The 24,306-nt window shown below is 44.0% G+C and overlaps 1 non-coding gene across 1 annotated transcript; it reads left to right on the top strand.

Annotated features, from left to right (window-relative positions):
- Positions 1-21,890: 21,890 nt before the first annotated feature.
- On the top strand, positions 21,891-21,963 carry TRNAG-GCC (transfer RNA glycine (anticodon GCC)). The gene has a single exon. It is a non-coding gene; the product is annotated as a tRNA-Gly (tRNA).
- Positions 21,964-24,306: the final 2,343 nt, after the last annotated feature.

Genomic DNA, 24,306 nt, shown 5'->3' with positions numbered 1-24,306 from the left:
CAGGTCACCTCTTCCATGGCCAGTATTTGTAGAATGAATATATGATGGACCAACTCTGGGTCACTCTCCTCTGGATCAGGGACTCCCATGGGATCTCTGCCCAGCCCGACTGGGGTCAGTGGGTACACAGGGGAGCCACGTGGCAGGTCTTCTGATGGGGACAGGGCTGAAGTCGGGGAGGCCTTGATCAGCAGTGCCTTGTTCATAGAGTGAAAATTGCTGAGCACCCCACTCAGCTCCTCCCCAGCCAGCAGTGGCAACTCTCACTGGACAGAAGATGGGAGCATTCAATGAAAGCCCTTTACATGTGCAAGAGCTTTTCACAAGTCCATTTTAGGGCACCCCTTCTAATCCTTGCTCCTCAGTGATTCAGAGGGGACACCCTGTTGTCTGTCTGGGTTTCATGACTCAGGGGGCACTGGGAAGGGAAGTAGCACGCCAGAGAAGAGTGGGGACTGGACTGAGCAGGGTGGGAAGCCTTCGTGCATTGACCACATGTTGCAACCGGAGTGGGACGGCAGAAGGTCATCTAGTGGGAGGGTTTGGGGTGGGGTGCCTCACCCCAATTAGTTAACACCAATTACAGACTTCCCCAAGACACTTCAAAAAAAACACACAAAAACCCACTCAAACACAACATGGTAAAACAACTACACTCCAATAAAAATTAGTTTTAAAATAATAAAAGAAAGGCTGGTTCAAGACAAAACGAAACACGATACCCAGTCTCACTACTCTGTCTGGGGAAGCAGGTAAGGCAGGGATTACCAACCTGTTTTACAAAGGGGAAAAATGCAATCTACAAAAGATGACTAGACACCACCACAGAGCCACTTACCCCGACTCCCATCACGGGGACCTGCATGTTCCTGCTTGAAACGGGGAATCCAACAGCCAGAGCAATTACTCAAAGTAAGAGAGGGATAAGTTGAAGGTTCCAAGAAAGCAGAATAGAAAGAGATAGCTAGAGAAAGAGAAGGAAGGCAGGAGGGCAAGACAGTGGATGCAAAGACTTGGGGAAGGAGTCCATTCGTTAAGACTACAAGCTCCCATTTCTGGGGGCCCAGGTTCAATCCCTGGTCCATGAACTAGGATCCCACATGTTGCAAGGTGGCCAAAAAGAAAGGGGGTTGCTCCATGAAGCACCCAGAGCCCCTCCACTCCAGCTCAGACCCTGCCCCTTCCCCTGCTGTGCTTTGTCCATCTGAGAAGTTGGGGTGTTGGCCAGATCTGCATTTCCCCAGGTGTTGCAGTCACACCACCACAGGGGATACAAGAATGGGCGCTTTTCATTTTAATTTAAATGTTAGGGTCTATGATGAGGGGTTTTATATCTATGACAATGATAGAGAAAATATGAGTTGACTAAAAAAACTGAAGGCTGAAAGTTAGTCTCAGAGTTGTGTCTGATTCTTTGAGATCCCATGGACTGTAGCCAGCCCAGCTCCTCTGTCCATGACATTCTCCAGGCAAGAATACTGGAGTGGGTTGCCATTCCCTTCTCCAGGGGATCTTCCTGACCCAGGGATTGAAATCGGGCCTCCTGCATTGCAAGCAGATTTTTTTTTAAAATTTTATTTTATTTTTAAACTTTACAATATTGTTTTAGTTTTGCCAAATATCGAAATGAATCCGCCACAGGTATACCCGCGTTCCCCATCCTGAACCCTCCTCCCTCCTCCCTCTCCTACCCTCCCTCTGGGTCGTCCCAGTGCACCAGCCCCAAGCATCCAGTATCGTGCATCGAACCTGGACTGGCGACTCGTTTCATACATGATATTATACATGTTTCAATGAAATCGGGCCTCCTGCATTGCAAGCAGATTCTTAACCAACTGAGCCACTTCTCCTTCATTGCGAGCAGATTCTTTATCAACTGAGCCACTAGGGAAGCCTTTTTTGACTAAAAAAAAACAAAATAAAGCAAATCACAGAACAAATGGTATGTAAATACGACAGAAACAGAGATAGCATATCTGAAATCTAAGAATATCTGCAGTCTGAGAAGCCTGGCCAAGGTCCTTGCTGAGGGCCTTTCCCTTCCGATGTTTTCTTCAGAGGAGCTGGCCCTGGGGAGGAATTGAGCAGTTGGGGGGATCAGAGCTGTTCCTGGCAGGGAGCAGGTGGCAGTGGTCCTGCCCTCATGAACAGTAGCCAGGGTGCTGTCCTGGTTGCCTCTCCTGGGTGGGCCACACCATGAGCGACAATGAAGCACAGAATTCAAAGGGAAGCTGGGCCAACGCACAGCGGCCAAATGGACGAGGACGCTCCAAGGCACATCCTCATAAGAACCGATCAGAAGAGGTGAGCTGTTAGCTTGGACTAGAAACAACTCCATACACAAAGACGTGTCCCAGCAAGAAAGAATGGGCCTTGATGACCCTAAGTGGTGCAAAAGCAGACCACAGACAGGGGTTATGATGTTCGGCTGGGGTGCATGGGGTAGGAAAGGTGACCAACGGAGCAGAGCCCCACTTGCCGATGAAGCTGCTAAGTACTTTGAAGCTCATGTCTGCGTTAATTTTCCCCACTTTATAGGCAAGGAGACTGAAACTCCAAGGTTAGGAAAGGGGAGAGCTGGCATTTGAACTGAGTTCTACCTGAGTTCAAGGTTCAGGCGGTGCCTCTCGCCAGGCAAGCTCAGCCGTGATCCTGTTGGCGGGGGGCCACTCAGTTTTGAGGTCAGGGTCAGTGAGGTCAGATCTGTGGTCTCGAGTCATGGTTGGATCCACTGGCAGGTGTGATAGGAAGGGACCGGGGGCAGGGATTGGAGATTACGTAGCTTCCCAGGGGAGGGACGATCAGGGGTCGGAGAGCTTAATTGGCTCTGCTCCACACATTAGACTGACCTGAGGTGCCTAGAGGAGAGGGCGATACGGAATCTGGGTGTGACCCCTGGCGCGTCCTGGATTGTGGGTAAGAAGCACCTGCGGGTTTCCTAAGACCCACATCATGGAAGCCAGTCCAGAACCCATCTTTTAAAGCCCCTCCCAACTTGGAATAAACATTTTGCATCAGTTAAAAAAAAAAATAAAGCCCCTCCCTAAACCCTGAGAAGACTGACCAGGAGCCATGGCTCAGAGGACCACCTTTCTAGATTGGAGAGTCACCTGCCAGGGTTGAAATCTTAACTCAGCTGGGTGGCCAGTGTTACTTAACTCCTCCAAACCTTAGCATCCACACCCCGTCTGTAAAATGGGACATAGTGACAATATCTGTCTCGTAGGTTATTATGAGGATTCAGTAAGATAACTCATGTCAAGTATTTGGCTCCCCGTCTGGATAGATCAAGTTCCCACGAGAAGATGGTTATGTGTTTCCTTTATTTCCCGACAAATATTTATTATACTAAGTGGCAGGTAAGTTCTAGGGACAAGGGATCCAGGAGCGAACACAACTCAGAAAGTCCATTTCTTCATGGAAAGACCATTCTTTCTTTGGGAGATAATATATCAAGTACAAAACAGTGATAATTGTATCTTATAATCTACCAGGCAATGACATATAAAATGCCTTTTGTAAGGAGCCTTTTATAAACTCTTCATTGACTTGGAAGCATTAAAAATTTTACAAAAATATTGGCTTATTTACCAAAGAAGTAGTTCACTAAAGTGTATACCTATTAGAACATTTCAGTTAACAAAAGGTGGTCATCTTGTTTTGTTGTTTTTATTACAACTTGTTTACAAGCTGGTGAACTGACTAAGCAATCTTAGTCTCTTCCAGTGACCTTTCGTATATCATGTCATTTAATCTAATCTTTACGATAATGACCCTATGGAGTAGATATTATTAATTTTGTTGCACGGAGGTGAAGTAACTTGTTCCTGGTCACACGGTCCCTGACTGTATCTTATTTGCAGCTGAAACCTCAACCACCATGTAGGGTGTTAGAAATATAGAGGGAATGTGAGGAAGAAAAAAGGTTAAGAAAAAGAAGGCAAATGGACAAGCTGATCCTAAAATTCACGTGGAAGTGCAAGGAACTCAGAACAGCCAAAACAATCCTGAAAAAGGAAGCAAAGTTGGAGGACTAACACTTCCAGATTTCAAAACTTATTGCACTCTAAGGTAATCAAGATAGATTGATACTGGCATGAGGATAGATATGTAGATTACAGGAACAGAGTTGAGAGTCCAGAAAGAAACCCTTACATTTACAGTCAGTTGATTTTTGACAAGGGTGCAAAGTTCATTTGATGGGAAAGAACAGTCTCTCAACAGTTGTGGTGGAACAACTGGATATCCATAAGCAGATAAATAAAGTGACACCCCTCTTCATACCACATAGAAGAATTAACTCAACATAGAGCAAAAATCTAAATGAAAGAGCTAAAACTATAAAACTCTCAGCCAGGCTCCTCTGTCCATGCGGATTCTCCAGGCGGGAATACTGGAGTGGGTTGCCATTCCCTCCTCCAGGGGATCTTCCCAACCCAGGGATGGAACCCAGGTGACCCACATTGCAGGCGGATTCTTTACCATCTGAGCCACCGGGGAAGCCCTTAGAAGAAAACATAGGTATAAATCTTTGTGACCTTGGATTAAGTAACAGTTTCTTTGATATGACACTAAAAGCACAAGCAAGCAAAGAAAAAAATAAATAAGTTGGACTTCTTTAAAATTAAAAACTTTTGTGAATCAAAGCACACTCTCAAGGAAGTGAGTAGCCAACCCACATAATGGGAGAAAATATTTGGAAATTATCTGATAATTCTAGCATCCAGAATATACAAAGTCCACAATACAAAGACAAAAAATATAATTTTAAAATAAGCAAAGAATTTAACTAGGCATTTCTCCAAAGAAGAGAGACAAATTCCATAAGCACATGAAAAGATGCTCAGCATCATTAGTCAATAGGGAAAAGCAATGAGCTATCACAATGAGATATCACTTCGCACCCACAAGGATGGCTATGAAAAAAACAACAGAAAATAAAAAGTGTTGCCAAGGAAATGGGAACCCTCACACATTACTCATGGGGAATGTAAGATGGTATAATTACTATGGAAAAATTTGGCAGTTCCTCAAAAAGTTAAATGTAGAGTTACAATATGATCCAATAACTTCATACCCTCACCCTAACCCTAACCCTAGAAAACGGAAAACAGACATTCACATGGAAACTTGCACCTGAACCTTCATAGCAACAGTATTCGTAGTAGCTGGAAAGTGGGAACAGCCTGATGTCCCTCCAGTGATAAATGGACAAGGGTCCAGTGCAATGTACAGCGGGATTTTATTCAGCCGGGAGAAGGAACGAAGTACCGATATATTCATTAAGTTAAATGACGGGCACAACAGTCCAGACACTATGATTCCATTGGTAGGAAATGTTCAGAACAGACAAATCCATAAGGATTTACAGCAGATTACTGGCTGCTGGGGGCCTGGTAGGAAGAGAAAGTAAGGAGATACAGAGTTTCTTTTGGAGGTGATAAAAATGTTCTAGAATTTTATAGTAGTGACGGTTGTACAAACTGTGAGTATACCACTCACACGTATGTTTTAAAGAGGTTAAAATGGTGAATTCTTACGTGATGTGGATTTTATCTAAATTAAAATTTAAAGGAGGGAATTCCCTGGAGATCTAGTGGTTAAGACTCTGTGCTCTCACCGCCACGGGCTCAGCTTCAATCCCTGGCGGGGAAACTAATCTCACAAGTCCTGCAGCACAACCAAAAAAGAAGAAGCTGCTGAGGACACCTTCCAAGTGTTTGTTCCAGTGGTGGGGCCTTGAAGGCTTCATAAAGGCCACACCCAGTTTCAAAACTCTCGTCTATCTCCCTCACATGGCCTGACTTTCATCCAAGGGTCTGATTAATGAGAGTGAAATCTGAGAGGGCACACAGGTGGGCAGGAAGCAGTGGGTTTTCCCCCGGCTCTCCCCGACCCTGGGCACACTTCCTGGCAAACAGGCAGAAAAGGAAGCTTCCTTAGGCGGGTTCCGTGGCCGAGTCCTCAGAGAGATGAAGCTTTGAGGGCCTCCTTCTCTCTCTTTCCTCCCCCGACCCTCCTAAGACCCCAGTACTTCCTGACTCCCTCTGTCCCTTCTTATATCAAAGCCTACTGTATAAAAAGGCAATAAAAGACACTCATTCCCTCTACACACAAGTGACTTTTAACAGCTTACAATGGGCTTCCCAGGTGGTGCCAGTAGTAAAGAATACACCTGCCAATGCAGGAGACTCAGAAGATGCAGGTTTGATCCCTGGGTTGGGAAGATCCCCCGGAGGAGGAAATGGTGACCCACTCCAGGGACAGTGGAGCCTGATGGGCTGTAGTCCATGGGTTCGCAAAGAGTCCGATGCAACCGATCAAGTGAGCATACACACACATGCACACAATAGCTTAAAATAAGAGGGTTGTTTTTGTATTCTAGGCCTCTGGAAATGAGGATCATGGAAGCCATGTTTGTCCTTCTTGGAGAAGAGTGTTGAAAATATGCAAAGGGTGGGGGGACTTCCCTGGTGGTCCAGTGGTTAAGAGTCTGCCTGCCCATGCAGGAGACACGGGTTCAATCCCTGATCCGGGAAGATCCCACATGCCGCAGGGCAACTGAGCCTGTGTGCCACAGCTACCGAGCCTGCACACACTCTAGAGCTCCACCACAAGAGAAGTCCCTGCAATGAGAAGCTCACGCACCGCAACTGGAGAGTAGCCCCCGCTTGCGGCGACTGGAGAAAAGCCAGTGCAGCAAGGACAGGCCAAGGACAGCCAACAATAAATAAATAAATAAATACATTGTTTCAAAAAAGAAAATATGCAACAGGGGAAGGAGTGCGTGAACCCAAGGGTGCTGAATTGAAAGCAGAGGTGTCCATGTAAATACCATCTTTCAGAAACTGTAGTACACCAGTAGTGATGAGCATACCTGGCGAAGATATTTCTCCTTGGAGAAATAAACGATTCCAGTGCTGGGTCAAAGAAAGCAGAAACTGGAATATCCTTTTGGTGCCAGAAAGAAAGAAATTGCCCAAAGAATCGTATGTCCAAAGGACACAGGAGCTAGCTTGCCAGAGCTCACACTGGCCAAGTCTGAGACAGTTGATCAGTAATAGTGGATAGTGATGAACTGAATAAAATAAGAATCAATTAATAAAGTGTGGGGTTGAATTTTTGTCTCCCTCAAAAAAATGAGTGTTGGGGTCCTAACCCCCAGAATCAAAATGGGACCTGATTTGGAGACAGAGTCTTCACAGAGAAAATCAAGTTAAAATGAGGTCATTCAGAAGAGATAAAATCCGATATAACTGGTGTCCTTAGGCGTGCACACAAGCTCAGTTGGTCAGTCCTGTCCAACTTTTTACGACACCATGGATTGTAGCCTCCAGGCTCCTCTGTCCATGGGATTTCCCAGGCAAGAACACTGGAGCAGGTTGCCATTTCCTCCTCCGGAGATCTTCCCCACCGAGGGATCAAACCTGCATCTCCTGCAGGATAGCCAGATTCTTGACCACTGAGCACCCCTGAGCTTCCTCCATCCATAGGATTTTACAGGCAAGAATACTGGAGTGGGTTGCCATTCCCTTCTCCAGGGGGATCTTCCCGATTCAGGGATCAAACCTATGTTTCTTGCATTTCCCACATTCGCAGGCAGATTCTTTACCCCTAGCACCACCTGGGAAGCCCCTTTCTGAGCTCTTACCTGATCCTTTATTATTCCCATTTCACAGGTGAGGAAATTGAGGCTCAGAGCGGTTAAATGACCTACTCAAGCCCCAGAGCCATGATGCAGCAGGACTGGTCCTCCATCTTCTGTTGAAGAACCACGGCACCAGGCTCCATCAGCTCTCTCCTGGATTCCTGCCCCGACCTCCTAACTGAAAGTGGCTGAAGACAGAGTGTCTGGGGTGGAAAGTGAGGGAGATGCGGGAAGGAGCCAGGAGGATGGATGGGCACTGGGGTAAGACATGCAGAGTATCAGGGGAGAGCAGGCTGGGGGTATCACTGCTATCCCTGGTACCCTCCCCGCCCGTTACCCAACACACACACGGTCCCAAAGGACTGGGAACAGGGGATGGTCCTGGGAGCCACTTACCTGGAGGTGGCTAAGTGACAAGTCGTAGCACCAAGTCTAGAAATGTTTCCCCTTTCCTATCGTGTCTGGGAGAGTAGGCGGGGAGGAGGGGCCTCGAGGGCAGGGAGGGGATCCTCCTGTACATTTCACTTTGGCTTGGCTTGAAAACTCAAAAGTCCAAAGTTCACGAGGACATCTGAGAATATGGCTTCATTGCATGGGGTGGGGGTGAGTGCTCGGAGAGAGAGGCCAGCCCATTGATAGACCGGGGGAGCTCTGACGGGGCGGTCATCTCCTCGCATACCCTAAGCCCCGTCCCGGAAGAGAAGTGGCCCTGGGCAGTGCAATGGGAGACAGGTGACAGCTATGAAGCACCTTGCCCTTTGATCTCTTGATAGGAGGACTTCCCAGAACTCAACTTTTCTTTTTTTTTTTTTTTCAAACACCTTTATTTTACTGGGCTGTGAAAAAAATTGCTGTTGTTGAGTCACTAAGTCTTGTCTGACTCTTTGCGATCCCATGGACTATAAGCCTGCCAGGCTCCTCTCTCCATGGGATCTCCCGGGCAAGAATACTGGAATGGGTTGCCATTTCCTCCTCCAGGGGATCTTTTTTGACTCAGGGATCGAGCCCAAGTCTCCTGTCTTGTTAGGCAGATTCTTTACCACTGAGGCATGCTTGAAAAGTGAATATGAGGTAATCTCAAAGGCAAATAAATAATTAATAGAGGTGAAGGTGTCAATTGGCAAGCATCAAGGTAAAAATAAAGGTCTGTGGCCAAGGCTGGGGGGAGATAAAGGACCACATGGTAATGATCACACAAACAGGGCCGGTGGATGGGGTGCTAACAGAGAGGTAGGATGGAGTAAGAAGTATTTCCTAGTTAGAGATGTCCACTCCTCAATTCCTCCCCAAAAATGGTTTTTATTCCCTCAAGAGAAGAAAGGGAAAACAAATATCATATATGAATGCATATATATGGAATCTAGAAAAATGGTTCTGATGAACTGATTCGCAGGGCAGGAATAGAGATGCAGATGAAGAGAACAGACTTGCGGACCCAGGGTGGGAAGGAGAAGGGGGGATGAACTGAGAGAATAGCATCGACATATATACACTGTCGTGTGTGAAATAGACAGCTCTCTGTGTATAGCACAGAGAGCTCATTTTGCTTCTCTCTGTTGGCCTAGAGGGGTAGGAAGGTCGGAGGATGGAGGCTCAAGAGGGAGGGGATATATGTATACTTATAGCCTATTCACATTGTTGTATAGCAGAAACTAACACAACTTTGTAAAGCAATCATACTCCAATTAAAAATAAATTTAAAAAAAACTCCAAAATATTCACAATGGTTACTTCTGACTCCAGGAATTTAAAATAAAAATTTTTCTACATTTCCTGAAAAGAAAAAGAAGGAGAAACAAAATTAACCCTCATCTTTAACCCTAATCTTTAACAAAAGTGAATAAAATAAACTGCATTGAGTCTTTCAGCAAACACACAACACCAATATGTAAGATGTTTGTTTCCAACTGAAACAGGGTTAGGAAATATTATGTAATAAACCAAAAATCTAATTGTAGGCCTATTTATTGATGATGTATATAAATATACTGGTAAAATAGGCTTCTTGACCAAGGAATAAAAACTAAAGATATGATTATGTCAGTGGCTCAGTGCATAAAATGAACTCAAAAATAAAAAATATTAAAGTCTCATAAATTTAAAATAATCATTCTTGCGATATGAATTTATGCATTCACTCTATTTGTTTTTATCATACATCAGGCTTATAGGAGGGAATCCTTCGTGGCTCAGACAGTAAAGAATCCACCTGCAATGCAAGAGACCTGGGTTCAATCCCTGGATCAGGAAGATCCCTTGGAGAAGGGAACAGCAACCCACTCCAGTATTCTTGCCTGGAGAATTTCATGGATAGAAGAGCTTCATGGGCCACAGTCCATGGGGTTGCAAAGACACGAATGAGCAACTAACACATATGTTTATAGCACTGGAGATCAGAGCTCAACTTAATGGAAGCAGGAGCAGAGACAGTGGTACTGCTAACCAGCTAGCCCAGTCTGCCTAGTGAACTGGGACAACTCTAAACCAAAGGGAACTAGAAGATCCCCTGGCATATCTCAGTCAGTGCTACCATCTGGCTTTCCCAATGGCTCCGATGGTAAAGAATCCACCTGCAATGCCGGAGACAAAGGTTTGATCCCTGGGTTGGAAAGATCCCCTGGGGTAGCAGATGGCAATTCACTCCAGTATTCTTGCCTGGAGAATTCCATAGACAGAGGAGCCTGGTGGGCTACAGTCCAGGGAGTCGCAAAGAGTTGGATAAAACTGAGCATACAGGCACATTGTTCTGTCTTAGACACTGGAGGTCCCAGGAAGACAGAAGCAGGGGTCAAGAGGTAAAACTCAACAAAGGAAGACATTAGTAGTGGCCAGAGCCATATAGAGACAAATCTGCACATCTTGGATGGTATCGAGTTCCCCAACAAGTGGGCCATGCAAGCACTTCTTGGCAGACCTCCCTAGTGGGAAATTCAAGCTTTAGATGAAGAAGTCCCATGTAGCGCTGAGGTTCTGGGATTCAGGGAAGGACCCATTTCAGACTCAATGCCACTAGAACTCGACGTCCAGTGCAAAGACAAACACACAAATGAATAATTACACTTGAGCATGATAAGGCATAGGAAGCAGAGAGATTAAGAGCATGCGCATTAGCGGTGATTAAGCGAGGGTTCAGATCCTGGCTCTGTTGGCCTCAATTTTGTCATCTGTGAAGTGGGGATGAAACCCTTTGCTTCCCAGGGGTATTAGGAGAAGAGAGTGAACCATGAGCTGTACATAATGTTCCTGGCAGGGTGTCTGACCTGCAATAAATGTTAACAAGGGGGAGTCTTCGCTAGTGCCAAGGACCTGCCAGGCACAAAGAGACAAAGGGCTCTGGGAGCACAAAGGAAAACATGGCTCTATGTGGGGGATGCGGAAGCTTCAGGAAAAAAGGCAGCCAAGTCCTGGTATATATTTGGAGAAAACTTAATTTGAAAAGATACATATATCCCAGTGTTCACTGTAGCACTGTTTACAATAGCCAGAACATGGAAGCAACTTAAATGTCCATTGGCAGAGGAATGGATAAAGAAGATGTGGTACATATATACAATGGAATATTACTCAGCCATAAAAAAGAAGGAAATAATGCCATTTGCAGAAACATGGATGGGCCTAGAGATTGTCATACTGAGTGAAGTAAGACAGAGAAAGACAAATACCATACGAGATTGCTTATATGTGGAATCTAAAAAAAAATGGTAAAAATGAGCCTATTTATAAAACAGAAATAGAGTCACAGATGTAGAAAGCAAAATTATGATTACCAAGGGGGACAGGGAGAAGGGTAAATGGGGAGACCGGGATGACATATACACACTATATATAAAATAGAGAATAAGGATCTACTGTTTAGCACAGGGAATACTACCCCAATACTCTGTAATGACCTGTGTGGGAAGAGAATCTAAAAAAAGGAGTGGGTATATGTACACAGGTAAGTGATTCACTTTGTTGTACACCTGAAATTAACACAACTTTATAAATCAACTGTACTCCAATAAAAATTAATTAATTTTTAAAAAAAGAAGACAACAGGAACTCCCACAGGATGAGGGGGTCAAAGGTATTCTAAGCCAATGGGAAGCTTGGTAAGCAACGGATTGACTGAGTTCTGGAAGGTGATGAGAGGAGATGAGGTTGGGAGATTGGCGGCAGAGATAACACAAACATACCTCAATCGTCCTGTCCCAGATGCAACTCAGGTATTGTTCTTAACGTCCAGTCAAGTCACCATTGTCCCCTTCCCCATATCTAATAATGTCTCTAATTTTGTTGATTGAACCAATTTAACTCCCAGACCCACCTGTTCATTCTCAACCCCATCCCACTGCCCCCCAGTTTGCCTCCGTCCCATCTGTTCTGCACACAGATGCGAAAAATCTCCTCCTACAGTGCAAACTGCCCGGCTCACTCCCCTGCCTAGACTTCTTCACTAGGACCCCATCACCAACAACTAAACTTTCAACCATTCCATCATCTCCAGAATGTTTACCCACCACCCAATCTATCTTACACCTAACTGAAATTGAGCTCATCCAAAAATATCCATGACCAAGTTCCCCAGCGGTCCATTGGACCTGGAGTTCTCACTGCCAGGGGCCTGGGTTTGATCCCTGGTCAGGCCACTAAAATCCCTCAAGCTGCATGCACAGTCAAAAAAAAAAAAAAAAAAAAACGAAAAAAGCACACACACAAAGTTCTTGAAATCACAGATTTAATGTACTGGCTATATTTTTTTCCAATATGCATTGAAATAAACCCACAAATATTAAAGTAAACCAGGAGTGAGTATGTGTGTGTGTGAAACTATTTGTGGTCTGCCCATATCCCCTAGTTCTTATCAATTCAGGGCACATGGCCTGGCTTCCATCTGCCAGTACCTGGCTGACTCTGCCCCCTGAGGTCAGGCTGACCTGCTGGGAAAGGGGACTCAGAAATTCCAACGAAGTAACTGATACCAACACCAGTGGTTATCAGCAAATACTTTGGCAGCTCTTGGTTGACAGACAGGTGAGATGCAGCCCAGTGACGCACTGGTAAATCTTTAACTGGCTCTGAGAGGAAAGCTCTGTTTTGCAACATTTGCTCATTCCTATGATGTAAATGGGCTTCCCTGGTGGTTCAGTGGTAAATGTGGGTTGGATCCCTGGGTCGGGAAGATCCCCTGGAGAAGGAAATAGCAACTGACTCCAGTACTCTTGCCTGGGAAATCCCATAGACAGAGGAGCCTGTCGGGCTACAGTCCCCGGGGTCGCAAAGAGTCAGACGTGACTTAGTGACTAAACAATAACAACACATGATGTAAATACTCCTCACATGCCTGATTCCAGGCTTTCAACCTGAACATGGAGTTGGGAAGAGATGCTGTTCCAGGTGGGAGGAGCTAGCTTCGGTGTACTACTGGGTGGAACGCAGAATGAAGACTTAGGGGACTCATGGTCCTTAAGTCCTGAGAGATGCAAGGAGGGGAAACAGTGGTATTGAGAGGGAGGCTGGATGGTATTTACTAACTGGAGGCTCACCAAAAACAGGTGGGTGCAGGAGGAAGGGAAGGCCTCTGGGCATGCGCACAGGGTCCCTCGGATGGGCCACGGCTAAGGATGCCACGCCTAAGAAGGCAAGGCTTCCCCAGGCTTGCGGACAGGAAGCCATAGCCACCCGGTTTTCCTGTCTTGCCCAAGGCCAGGTCCCATCCTTCTCTTGTAGAAAGAGCTCCTGATTGGAAGTCAAGGAAGGATCAGATTCTGCTGATCCACAAAAGCTCAAGGTCAAGGACCTCAGTAAAAGGAGAAGTGAAAGGGCATTCTTCCTGAAGGATTATCACAGCTGGATTTCTTCCCTAAGACAGAAAGATACTGAGGCTGGAGCCACAGAGGCCCGGCTCCTTCACTGGGCTGCCCAAGGATACTGAAGAGGTGGGTCTGGGATCAGACACACTTTTCCCACTTGCTTGACTTCAAATCTCGTGGGATTGGTTGGAATCATCGGAAATCATATGCTTCTGGTATGTACTTGCTTGTCTTACTTCCTGGAACCAGTAGGAGGCTTGAATGACAGTTATAAGCGCACTTTGCAAATTGCAAAGCGAGAGTAGAAATGAGTGATGGAATTATGGTGATGCCCAATCCATCCAAGACCATGAGTGGGGCCAGTGGCTCCTACTCATGGGCTCAGTGGCTCAGGCCACAGAAGGAAGTCCTTGTTGGGTTGGGTAGTTAGCTACCAGCAAGTTTGGGGAGTCTGGAGGAGATGGGGTTCTAAATGAGCTCCTGGGAGAGGTAGGAGGCACCAAAACAGATCACGGCACTGAGAGAGGAGATGGAAAGAGTTTCCGCACAAACCACTCTGCCCGTGAACCCCTTCTGTCCTCAGGAGGCTTACAACCTCAGCAGGAAGACAGGGCACACGAGAAAGCCCACTTTGCTCATCTTTCCCCTGGTTTCTGCCACCAAGGACCTTAACAAATGGCTTCTTACAAGGAATGACTTCCTGATGGACAGAGTCTCCCATAATATGATGATGCCAAGAGGAGACTCTGTCTGCACAGCACAAGCAGTTCTATTTTGCAGTCATGCAGCAACATGGGAAGACATTGGACAAACAGTTGATAGATTTTGATTTCAGCTCTGCTACTTAGCGGCTTAGTGAGAGCAGCAGCTGCTGCTGCTGCTAAGTCACTTCAGTCGTGTCCGACTCTGTGTGACTCCAGAGACGGCAGCCCACCAGGCTCCCCCATCCCTGAGATTCTCCAGGCAAGAACACTGGAGTGGGTTGCCATTTCCTAAAGTGAAGTCGCTCAGTCATGTCCGACTCTTAGCGACCCCATGGACTGCAGCCCATCAGGCTCCTCCATCCACAGGATTTTCCAGGCAAGAGTACTGGAGTGGGGTGCCATTGCCTTCTCCGTAGTGAGAGCAGACAGTTCACTAATTCTCCCTGAACCCCAGTTTTCCCACCTGTAAGATGGGCATGGAGATCTCCACCCTGTTTGCCAGCCCAAAAGCATTGTCAAAGACTCAGCTGAGTTAGTAAGTGTGAGATGTGTGTGTGTATTTAGTTGCTCAGTTGTGTCTGACTCTCTGTAAACCCATGGACTGCAACCTACCAGGCTCCACCATCCAGAGGATTCTCCAGGCAGGGATACTGGAGTGGGTTGCCATTCCCTCCTCCAGGGGATCTTCCCAACCCAGGGGTCAAACCCATGTCTCCTGCATCTCCTGCATTGCAGGTGGAGTCTTTACCATCAAGCCTCCAGGGAAGCCCACTCTTTGGCAGGAATATACCAAATTCTAGAATCCCAGAAGGAAGGCAGGTGTTCAGCATAAACCATACTGCTCGAACGAATGTTCTGGCCAGAATGAATCTTCCTTATCAGTTAACTATTGACTAGGAAAACACGCCAAGGACCAGGCTTCCCCGGTGGCACTAATGGTAAAGACCCCGTCTATCAGTGCAGGAGACATAAAAGATGCAAGTTCGATTCCTGCGTCGGGAAGATGCCCCTGGAGGAGGGCACGGCTACCCACTCCAGTATTCTTGCCTAGAGAATCCCATGAACAGAGGAGCCTGGCGGGCTACAGTCCATGGGGTCACACAGAGTTGGACAGGACTGAAGTGACTTAGCGTGCATGCACTCCAAGGACCAAGTTCCCAGATGCCAACCAAAGACCAAACTCATAAGCAGGTCTTTCTAAGGCTAGGTCTAAGGATAGGCTGACCATGCTATGAGTAACTCTTTTCTGCACAGGACTAAATTTTCCAATTAAAAGGCAGAGGTTGTCAGACTGGATAAAAGAGCAAGACTCCACTACATGCTGTCTACAAAAGATGAATTTTAAATATAAAGACACAGGTTGAAAATAAATAGATGGGGGAAGACATATAAATATAAGGAGGGACATTTTGTAATAATTCATCAGGAAGACATAACAGTTATAAATATGTATATGCCTGTTAATAGAGTTTAAAGATACTTGAAGAAAAGGACTTCCCTAGCGGTCCAGTGGTTAAGACTTGCACTACCAATGCAGGGAACATGGGTCTGATTCCTGGTCAGGGAACTAAGGTCCTGCATACAGTGCAGAACAACCAAAGAAATAAAAAGAAATTAAAGACACATAAGGAAAAACTGCCAGAATTAAAGAGAGGAACAGACAGATTCACGATTATAGTTGGAGATTATAACACAGTTCTCTCAGTAATTGATAGAAGAAGTAGATTCAAAATCAGTATGGACATAGAAGTTCTTAATAACTTTGACCTAACTGACGTTTATAGAACACTACCTTCGACAAAGGCAGAATATATTTTTTCCCAAATGCATATAATATGGCCGTTGAGATACACAATGTGCTTGGCCAATTGCTCAGTACATTTCAAAAACCTGAAATACGGGCTTCCCTGGTGGTACAGTGGTTAAGAACCCGCCTACCAATGCGGGGGACAAGGGTTCAATCCCGGGCTGGAATGATCCTGCATGCCTCGGGGCACCTAAGCCCATGTGCCACAACTACTGAAGCCTGAAAACTAGTGCCCTTGCTTTGCAACAGGAGAAGCTACAGTGATGAGAAATCATGCATCACAGGTAGAGAGTAGCCCCCTCTTGCTGCAACTAGAAAAAGCCTGCTTGCAGTAAGGAAGACCCACAGCAGCCAAAAATAAATAAATTTTTAAAAAAACTTAAATATTAAAGAAAATGTCCTGTGACCAAAATTGAATTAAATTAAAACCAGTAATGATAACAAATCCACGAAAAATGTATTTGGAAATTAAACATCATGTTTCTTAATAATCCATAGATTAAGGAAGGAATTACAGGGGAGCTTAGAAAAGATTTTGAATTGATAAAAATAATATGAAATATTATTTCATAATAATGAAAATACAACACATCAAAAGTTGTGGTATTCAACTAAAACAGTGATTAGAGAGAAATTTATAGTTTTAATGCTTATATTAGAGAGAGAGAGAAAGGTTTAAAATAGGTGACCCAGATTTTTATCTTTAGAAGCTAGAAAAAGAATACAAAGATTAATCCAAAGTGAACAAAAAGAAGCAAATAATAAAGATAAAAGCAAAAATCAATCAAATAGAGAACAAATGTAGAGTAAATTAACAAAGCTCAAAGTTGCTCATTAGAAAGATTAATAAAATTGATAGTAATCTTAGCTAGGTGGATAAAGAACAAAAGAGGTGTTCTCACTGCAGAGTCTATACATATTAAGAACATAAGGAAATTAACCAATGGGTCAGAAAAGATGTAACAAGGAACATTAGAAAACACTCTGAGATGAATGAAAATGAAAACATACTGCACTAAAACTTATGGATTGCCACTAAAGTAGTACTTACAGGGAATAATACGCATAACTATATGTCAACAAAATAGATAAGCAGAATTAACACATTCCTAGAAGGACACAGACTACCGAAACTGACTCAAGACTAATTTGAAACTCTGAATAGGTTTATGACAAGAGATTGAATTAGTAATCAAAAGCCACCCACAGGGAAAAGCTGAGTCCCAGATGACTTCACTGGTGAATTTCACCCAACATTTAAAGAAGAAGTAATATCAATTCTTCACAAATTCTTCCAAGAAATAGAAAATGAGGAAACACTTTCCAACCCATTCTATGAGGTCAGTATCAGCCTGCTACCAAAATTAGACAAAAATATCACAAGAAAAGAAAATTGCATACCAATATCTCTTATAAATATAGACACAAAAATTCTCAACAAAATGCTAGCAAACTGAATCTAGTAGCATAAGAAAATTATTATACACCATAACCAAGCAGGACTTATCCCAAGAAGGCAAGGTCATTTTAACATAAAAAATTAATCAATGTAATACACCATATCAATAGAATAAAGGGCAGAAACACGATCATCTCATAAATGCAGGAAAAGCATTTGACAAAACTCAACACCTCCATGAAAAACCACTCAAAACCTAGGCAGATAGTTCCTCACCTGATAAAGGGCATCTACAAATAACCCACAGTTAACAATGTACTTAATAGTGAAAGACTGAATGCTTTCTCCCTAAGATCAGAAACAACCAAGGGTGTCTGTTCTCATCGCTTCTATTAGACATTTTGCTGGAGATTCTATCCAGGGCAACTCGGCAAGAAAAAGAAATAAAGGGAAGCCAGACTGGAAAGCAAGAAATAAAAGCATCTCCATTTGTGGATTACATGACATTATATATAGAAAACCCTAAATAACACAACACACACACACACACACACAACTAGAGCTAGTAAATGAGTTCAGGATACAAGAGCAATATTAAATACAAAAGTTATATTTCTGGGAATTCCATGGTGGTCCAGTGGTTAGGACTTCACCTTCACTGCCAAGGGCACAGGGTCAATCCCTGATTGGGGAACTAAGGTCCCACACTCTGGATGGTATGTCCCAGCAGGTGAGGGGGGAGATTATTTATTTCTACACACTAAGGAGTGAACAATCTGAAAATGAAATTAAAAAATAATTCCATTTACAGTAGCATCAAAGAGAATACAATAACCAGGAACACATTTAACCAAGGAGGTGAATGAATTATATACTGAAAGCTACAAAATATTATGTTCTTTTTATTTTATAAAACATTGTTTAAAGAAATTTAAAATGACCTAAATAAATGGAAAAACATTCCATGTCTATGGGTTGGAGACTTATTATTGTTACGATGACAACATTCCAGAAGTTGATTTACTAGCAGAATACCAGGTGGCTTTTTTGCAGAAATTGACAAGCTGACTCTAAAATTCATATGAAAATTCAAAGGGCCCAAAATAGCCAAAAAGGAAGAAAAAAAATTGGAGGACTAACACTTCCTGATTTCAAAATTACTACAAACTAATCAAGATAGTTTGATACTGGTATAAAGATCAATGTATAGATCTGTGGAATAGAATTAACAGCCCAGAAATAAATCGTCATATTTACAGTCAAGGGCTTCCCTGGTAGCTCAGCTGGTAAAGAATCCACCTGCAATGCAAGAGACCCCGGTTCGATTTCTGGGTTGGGAAGATTGCCTGGAGAAGGGATAGGTATGCACTCTGGTATTCATGGGCTTCCCTGGTGGCTCAGATGGTAAAGAATCTGCCTTCAAGGCGGGAGACCTGGATTCGATCCCTGGGTTGGGAAGATCCTCTGGAGGAGGGCATGGCAACCCACTCCAGTATTCTTGCCTAAAGAATCCCATAGACAGAGCAGCCTGGCGGACTGCAGTTGATAGGATCATAAAGAGTGGGACACGACTGAGTGACTAAGCACACAGCACACTTACAGTTAATTGATTTTTGACAAAAGTACCAAGTCTGTTCAATGGGAAAGAACAGGCTTTTCAACAGACGGTACTGGGACAGCTGGATATCCATACGCAAAAGAAAGAAACTGAACGCCTACCTCATACTATATGCAAAAACTAACTCAAAATGAATGAGAAACCTAAACATAAGAGCTAAAACTATGAAACATAGGAAGGAAACATAGGGGTAAATCTTCTGGATTTGGCAATGGGTTTTTAGACATGGCACGAAAAGCACAGGGCTTCCATGGCGGCTCAGTGGTAAAGAGCCAATGCAGGAGACACCGGTTCAACGGTTCAGTCCTTGATCTGGGAAGATCCCAAATGCCATAGGGCCACAACCATTGAGCCTGTGCTCTAGAGCCCAGGAACTGCAATTACCGAGCCCACGTGCTACAACTATTGAAGCCCACTTACCCCAGAGCCTGTGCTCTACAACCATAGAAGCCACAGCAAAGAGAAGCCTGCACACCACAATGAGAGAGTAGACCCTGCTTGCCACGAGAGAAAAGCCTGTGCAGCAAAGATACAGCACAGCCAAAAATAAATAAATAAAATTATATTTAAAAAAGCACAAGCCACCAAAGAGAAAACAGATAGATTGAACTTCATTAGCATGTAAAAGTTTGTGCTGTGAAGAACACTATCAAGAAAGTGAAAAGACCAGGGAACTACAGGCAATATCTTGTAATAACCTACAATGGAACATAATCTGAAAAATAATATGTGTGTGTGCATAACTGGATTGCCTTGCTGTGTACCTGAGACATACTTCAATAAAATATGTATACTAAGAAAACAAGCAAATAAATAAAAAAGGAAAGGGAAAAGACAACTTACAGAAAAGGATAAAATATTTGTGAATCATACATCTGATAAGGGACTTGGACCTCAAATATGTAAAGAACTTTTATAACTCAATAATAAAGAGACAAATAACCTGATTAAAAATAGACAAAGGATCTGAACAGATGTTTTTCCAAATAAGGTACTGAAATGACTGATAAGCATGTGATAAGATGCCCAACATCATTAGTCATGAGAGAAATGCAATTCAAAACCACAATGAGATAGCACTTCATACTGACTGTAATGGTTCTAATCAAAAACACAGATAAAAATAGGTGTTATGGGGATGTGGGAAAATTGAACCTTCATGCAGTGCTGGTAGCAATGTAAAATGGCACTGCCATTTTGGAAAATAGTCTTGCAGTTCTTCAAAAGGTCAAGCATACAACCCAGCAATTTTTCTCTAAGGTATATAACCAAGAGAAATGAAGACATACATCAACACAAAACTTTGACATAATGTTTAGAGCATTATTTATAATAGCTCCAAAGTGGAAACAGCCCAACATCTATCAACTGATGAATCGTTAAATAAAATGTAGTAGGGATTCCCATGTGGCTCAGTGGTAAAGAATCCTTCTGCCAAGGAAGAGACACAAACACGATCCCTGGGTCAGAAAGATCCCATGGAGGAGGAAATGGCAACCCACTCCAGTATTCTTGCCTGGGAAATCCCATGGACAGAGGAGCCTGGTGGGCTATAGTCCATAGGGTCACAAAGAGTCAGACATGACTTAGTGACTCAACAACAGCAAATACCCATGTAATTGAATATTGTTATTCAGGTGCTAAGTCGTGTCTGACTCTTTTTGACTCCATGGACTGCAGCCTGCTAGGCTTCCCTGTCCTTCACTATCTCCTGGAGTTTGCTCAAACTCATGTCTATTGAGTTGGTGATGCCATCCAATCATCTCATCTTCTGTCACCCCCTTCTCCTCTTGCCCTCAATCTTTCCCAGCACCAGGGTCTTTTCCAATGAGTCAGCTCTTCATATCAGGTGGCCAAAGTATTGGAACTTCAGCTTCAACATCAGTCCTACCAATGAATATTCAGGGTTGACTTCCTTTAGGATTGACTGGTTTGATCTTCTTGCTGTCCAAGGGACTCTCAAGAGTCTTCTGCAGCACCACAGTTTGAAACATTATACATGTTTCAGTGTATCAATTCTTCAGTGCTCAGCTTTCTCTACCTCTAACTCTCACATCCCTAGGTGATTACTGGAAAAACCACAGCTTTGACTATACAGACCTCTGTTGGCAAAGTGATATCTCTGCTTTTTAATACACTATCCAGGTTTGTTACAGCTTTTCTTCCAAGGAGCAAGCATCTTTTAATTTTGTGGCTGCAGTCACCATCCACAGTGATTTTGGAGCCCAAGACAATGAAATCTATCACTGTTTCCACTTTTTCACCATCTATTTGCTGCGAAGTGATGGAACTAGTGGCCATGATCTTCATTTTTTGAATATGGAGTTTCAAACCAGCATTTTCACTCTCCTCTTTCACCCTCATCATGAGGCTCTTTAGTTCTTCTTTGCTTTCTGCCCTTAGAGTGGTATCCTCTGCATATCTGAAGTTGATAACAATAATAATCATAGCTGTCTGTATATATTTTTTGAAATATGTGTGGTACTAGGAAAATCATAAGACCAACTGTTCTATCAGTAAAGATTTTATTCTTTGATAAAGAAAAAAGAAAAATAAATTCATATTTCCTAGCTCTGTCCACTGAAAAGGCCCAGAAAAATGACCACTTACGGTAGCAATGAGCAATCCTAAGAGGCCCAGAATGTGGTCTCTAAATACTATTTCCCACTAAAGAAACCAGAGAACTTTGAAGAAAATGACTTATTTCAGTTCTGGGATTGGAAATATCCAAGATAAGCAAAAAAGCAAAGATGACTGCAATTGTGCTAAAGGGGAGCAGGAGTCAAAGTGAAGAGGGCCTCACTGACTAAAGATTGGACAATTTGAAATGCATCAAAAATTATGAACTGCTACGGATTAAAACAAAAAATATGGTCAAATTTGTGAGTTCACAGTGGCACTTAAAAAATAAAGCTTCAGGCTTCCCTGGTGGCTCAGTGGTAAAGCATCTGCCTGCCAGTGTAGGAGACACAGGTTCAATCCCTGATCCAGGAAGATCCCACATGCCACGGAGCATCCAAGCCCGTGCACCACAACTGCTGAGCCTGTGCCCTAGAGCCCAGGAGCTGCAGCTACTGAGCCACGTGCCACAAATGCGGAAGCCCGCGAGCCCCGGAGCCTGTGCTCTGCAACATGAGAAGCCACCGCAAAAAGCCCTCGCACCAGAGCTAGAGAGTAGCCTCCACCCTCCGCAACTAGAGAAAAGCCCACACAGCATTGAAGACCCAGCACAGCCAAAGCTAAAATAAAATAAACAAATAAAATAATCTAAAAAATGTAAAACTTCATCAGTTACTCTATTAGTTTCTTAGAGTTGCCGTAACAAAGTGTCACAAACTGGGAGGCTCGAAACAAGAGGAATGTTTTGTCTCCTTGTTCTGGAGGCCAGTTGTCCAAAATGAAAGTGTTGGCAGGTCCACACTCCAACCTGTAGGGAGGACTCCTTCCTTGCCTCTTCCAGCTTCTGGTGTTTGCCGGCACTCCTTGGTACCCCTCGGGTTGCTGGAGTGTCACTTCGCTTCCACCACCACATGGCCATCTTCTCCCCTTCCCTTGAGGACCCCAGTCACATTGGATTAAGGGCTTGTCCTAGGGTTAGCAACAACCTTATTTCCAAAAAGGGCTTCCCTTGGGGCTCAGCTGGTAAATAAACCACCTGCAGTGCCAGAGACCTGGGTTCCATCCCTGGGTTAGGAAGATCCCCTAGAGAGGGAAGGGCTACCCAATCCAGTATTCTGGCCTGGAGAATTCCATGGACTGCAAACAGTCGGACATGACTGAGTGACTTTCACTTTATTTTATTTGTGTGTGTGTGTGTGTAATAAAGTTTTATTAAAGTATAAAGGAGATAGAGAAAGCTTCTGACATAGGCATCAGAAGGGGGTAGAAAGAGTACCCGCTTGCTAGTGTTAACAATGAAGTTATATAATCCAAAGAATGTCTGGAGGTTGTAAAGACCTCATCAGACCTACTCCCATGATTTACATTTTAAGATAACACTGTCCTCAAGCAGGATACATCCTTGTAAAGACCAGGTCTACTCCCATAATTTACATTTTAAGATAACAGAAGGTTTAATCCAGAGACTGTCCTTAGGCAGGATACATTATTGTTATATAATCCTAAGGAATGTGGAGAAAGAAAAAAAAGTTTGTCCTTTCTTCCTCCTTGAGAATTCCAGACCCCTCTCTCCTTGGGGACCCCTAGACTCCCTATCAACCTGCCTAGGAAATGACTCTCTCATTCTCCCCTTTTCTTTTATGTTGCCTAGGGAAAAGGGGCGTCGTTCTTGTTCCATAACTGCTTCTGAGCTGACAAGGGGTGTTGTCCCTAAATTGGTGAGGCAACATATTCTCCTAATCCTCATATTGAGCATATCTGATCCAGGGGCCCCGAATAGTAGTTGGAGGAAGCTACAGCAGTAGCAGGAGTTTGAGCAACCATTTGTAACTTAAAAGCTTTATGCGGCTAGAAACAAATCCAGTTATACAATTACAGATGCAGGCAACATAGTCATTAAAACAAGTTAAAATCGAAATTAAAAGTCACATTATGTCCATAGTTAAAGTGCAACGTGTTGCACCAGTCCATTTTAGGGTTGGTAGATGTCATCAGATGAAGAAGAGGCATCGCATGTGATTGTTGTCGAAGGTATTCACAGACTTGGAGAAAGTCTTTTCCTTGAAGTGGGGATGTCCACCACGGGAAGCCTTCCACTGATGAAGAGGGGAGCGCTCCGCAGACCAGCAGTTAGACCGATTGTGGAATGCAGCATAGGAGTGAGCCCAGGACAGGAAGACATTGTCTTGAGGATCAAATGGCAGACTCAGGATTTTTGGAGTCAGCAGAAGTAGGCTCACATAGATTATCAGGCCCATCCGCTGCCCTTTGCTTAATTCTAGAGCTCGGGTCAGAGCCACAAGCTCCGCTAACTGAGCACTGGTTCCCTGGGGGAGAGATTTTGCTTCCAAAACCTGTTTAGCAGTCACCACGGCGTAACCTGCTTTACACTTTCCATCCCGAACAAAAGAACTGCCATCTGTAAATATTTCCATGTCAGGATCGTCGAATGGGGTATCCTTTAGATCCTCCCAAGCTTTTGGTTCGTCCAGACAGTCCCATTACGGAAGCGGATCAGGAAGAAAGTGGGCCAGGGGCTTCAGTAAGCACAGAATAAGTTGCCCCAGTATCAGGTCTAATTGTAGAACAGTATTATACTTAAAAGACCCTCCAAGTGGCCACCGTTCACCATCCTCCAATGGATACCGTGGCCATGCAGTATCACATAGGAAGACCAGGTATGTCTTCTTTAAGCCCTGGGGATCAAGTCTATCCCAAT

This window comes from Bos mutus, chromosome 25, assembly GCF_027580195.1.
Source record: "Bos mutus isolate GX-2022 chromosome 25, NWIPB_WYAK_1.1, whole genome shotgun sequence".
NCBI classification, from domain to species: domain Eukaryota; kingdom Metazoa; phylum Chordata; class Mammalia; order Artiodactyla; family Bovidae; genus Bos; species Bos mutus.
This window is presented reverse-complemented; position numbering and strand designations above follow the sequence as displayed.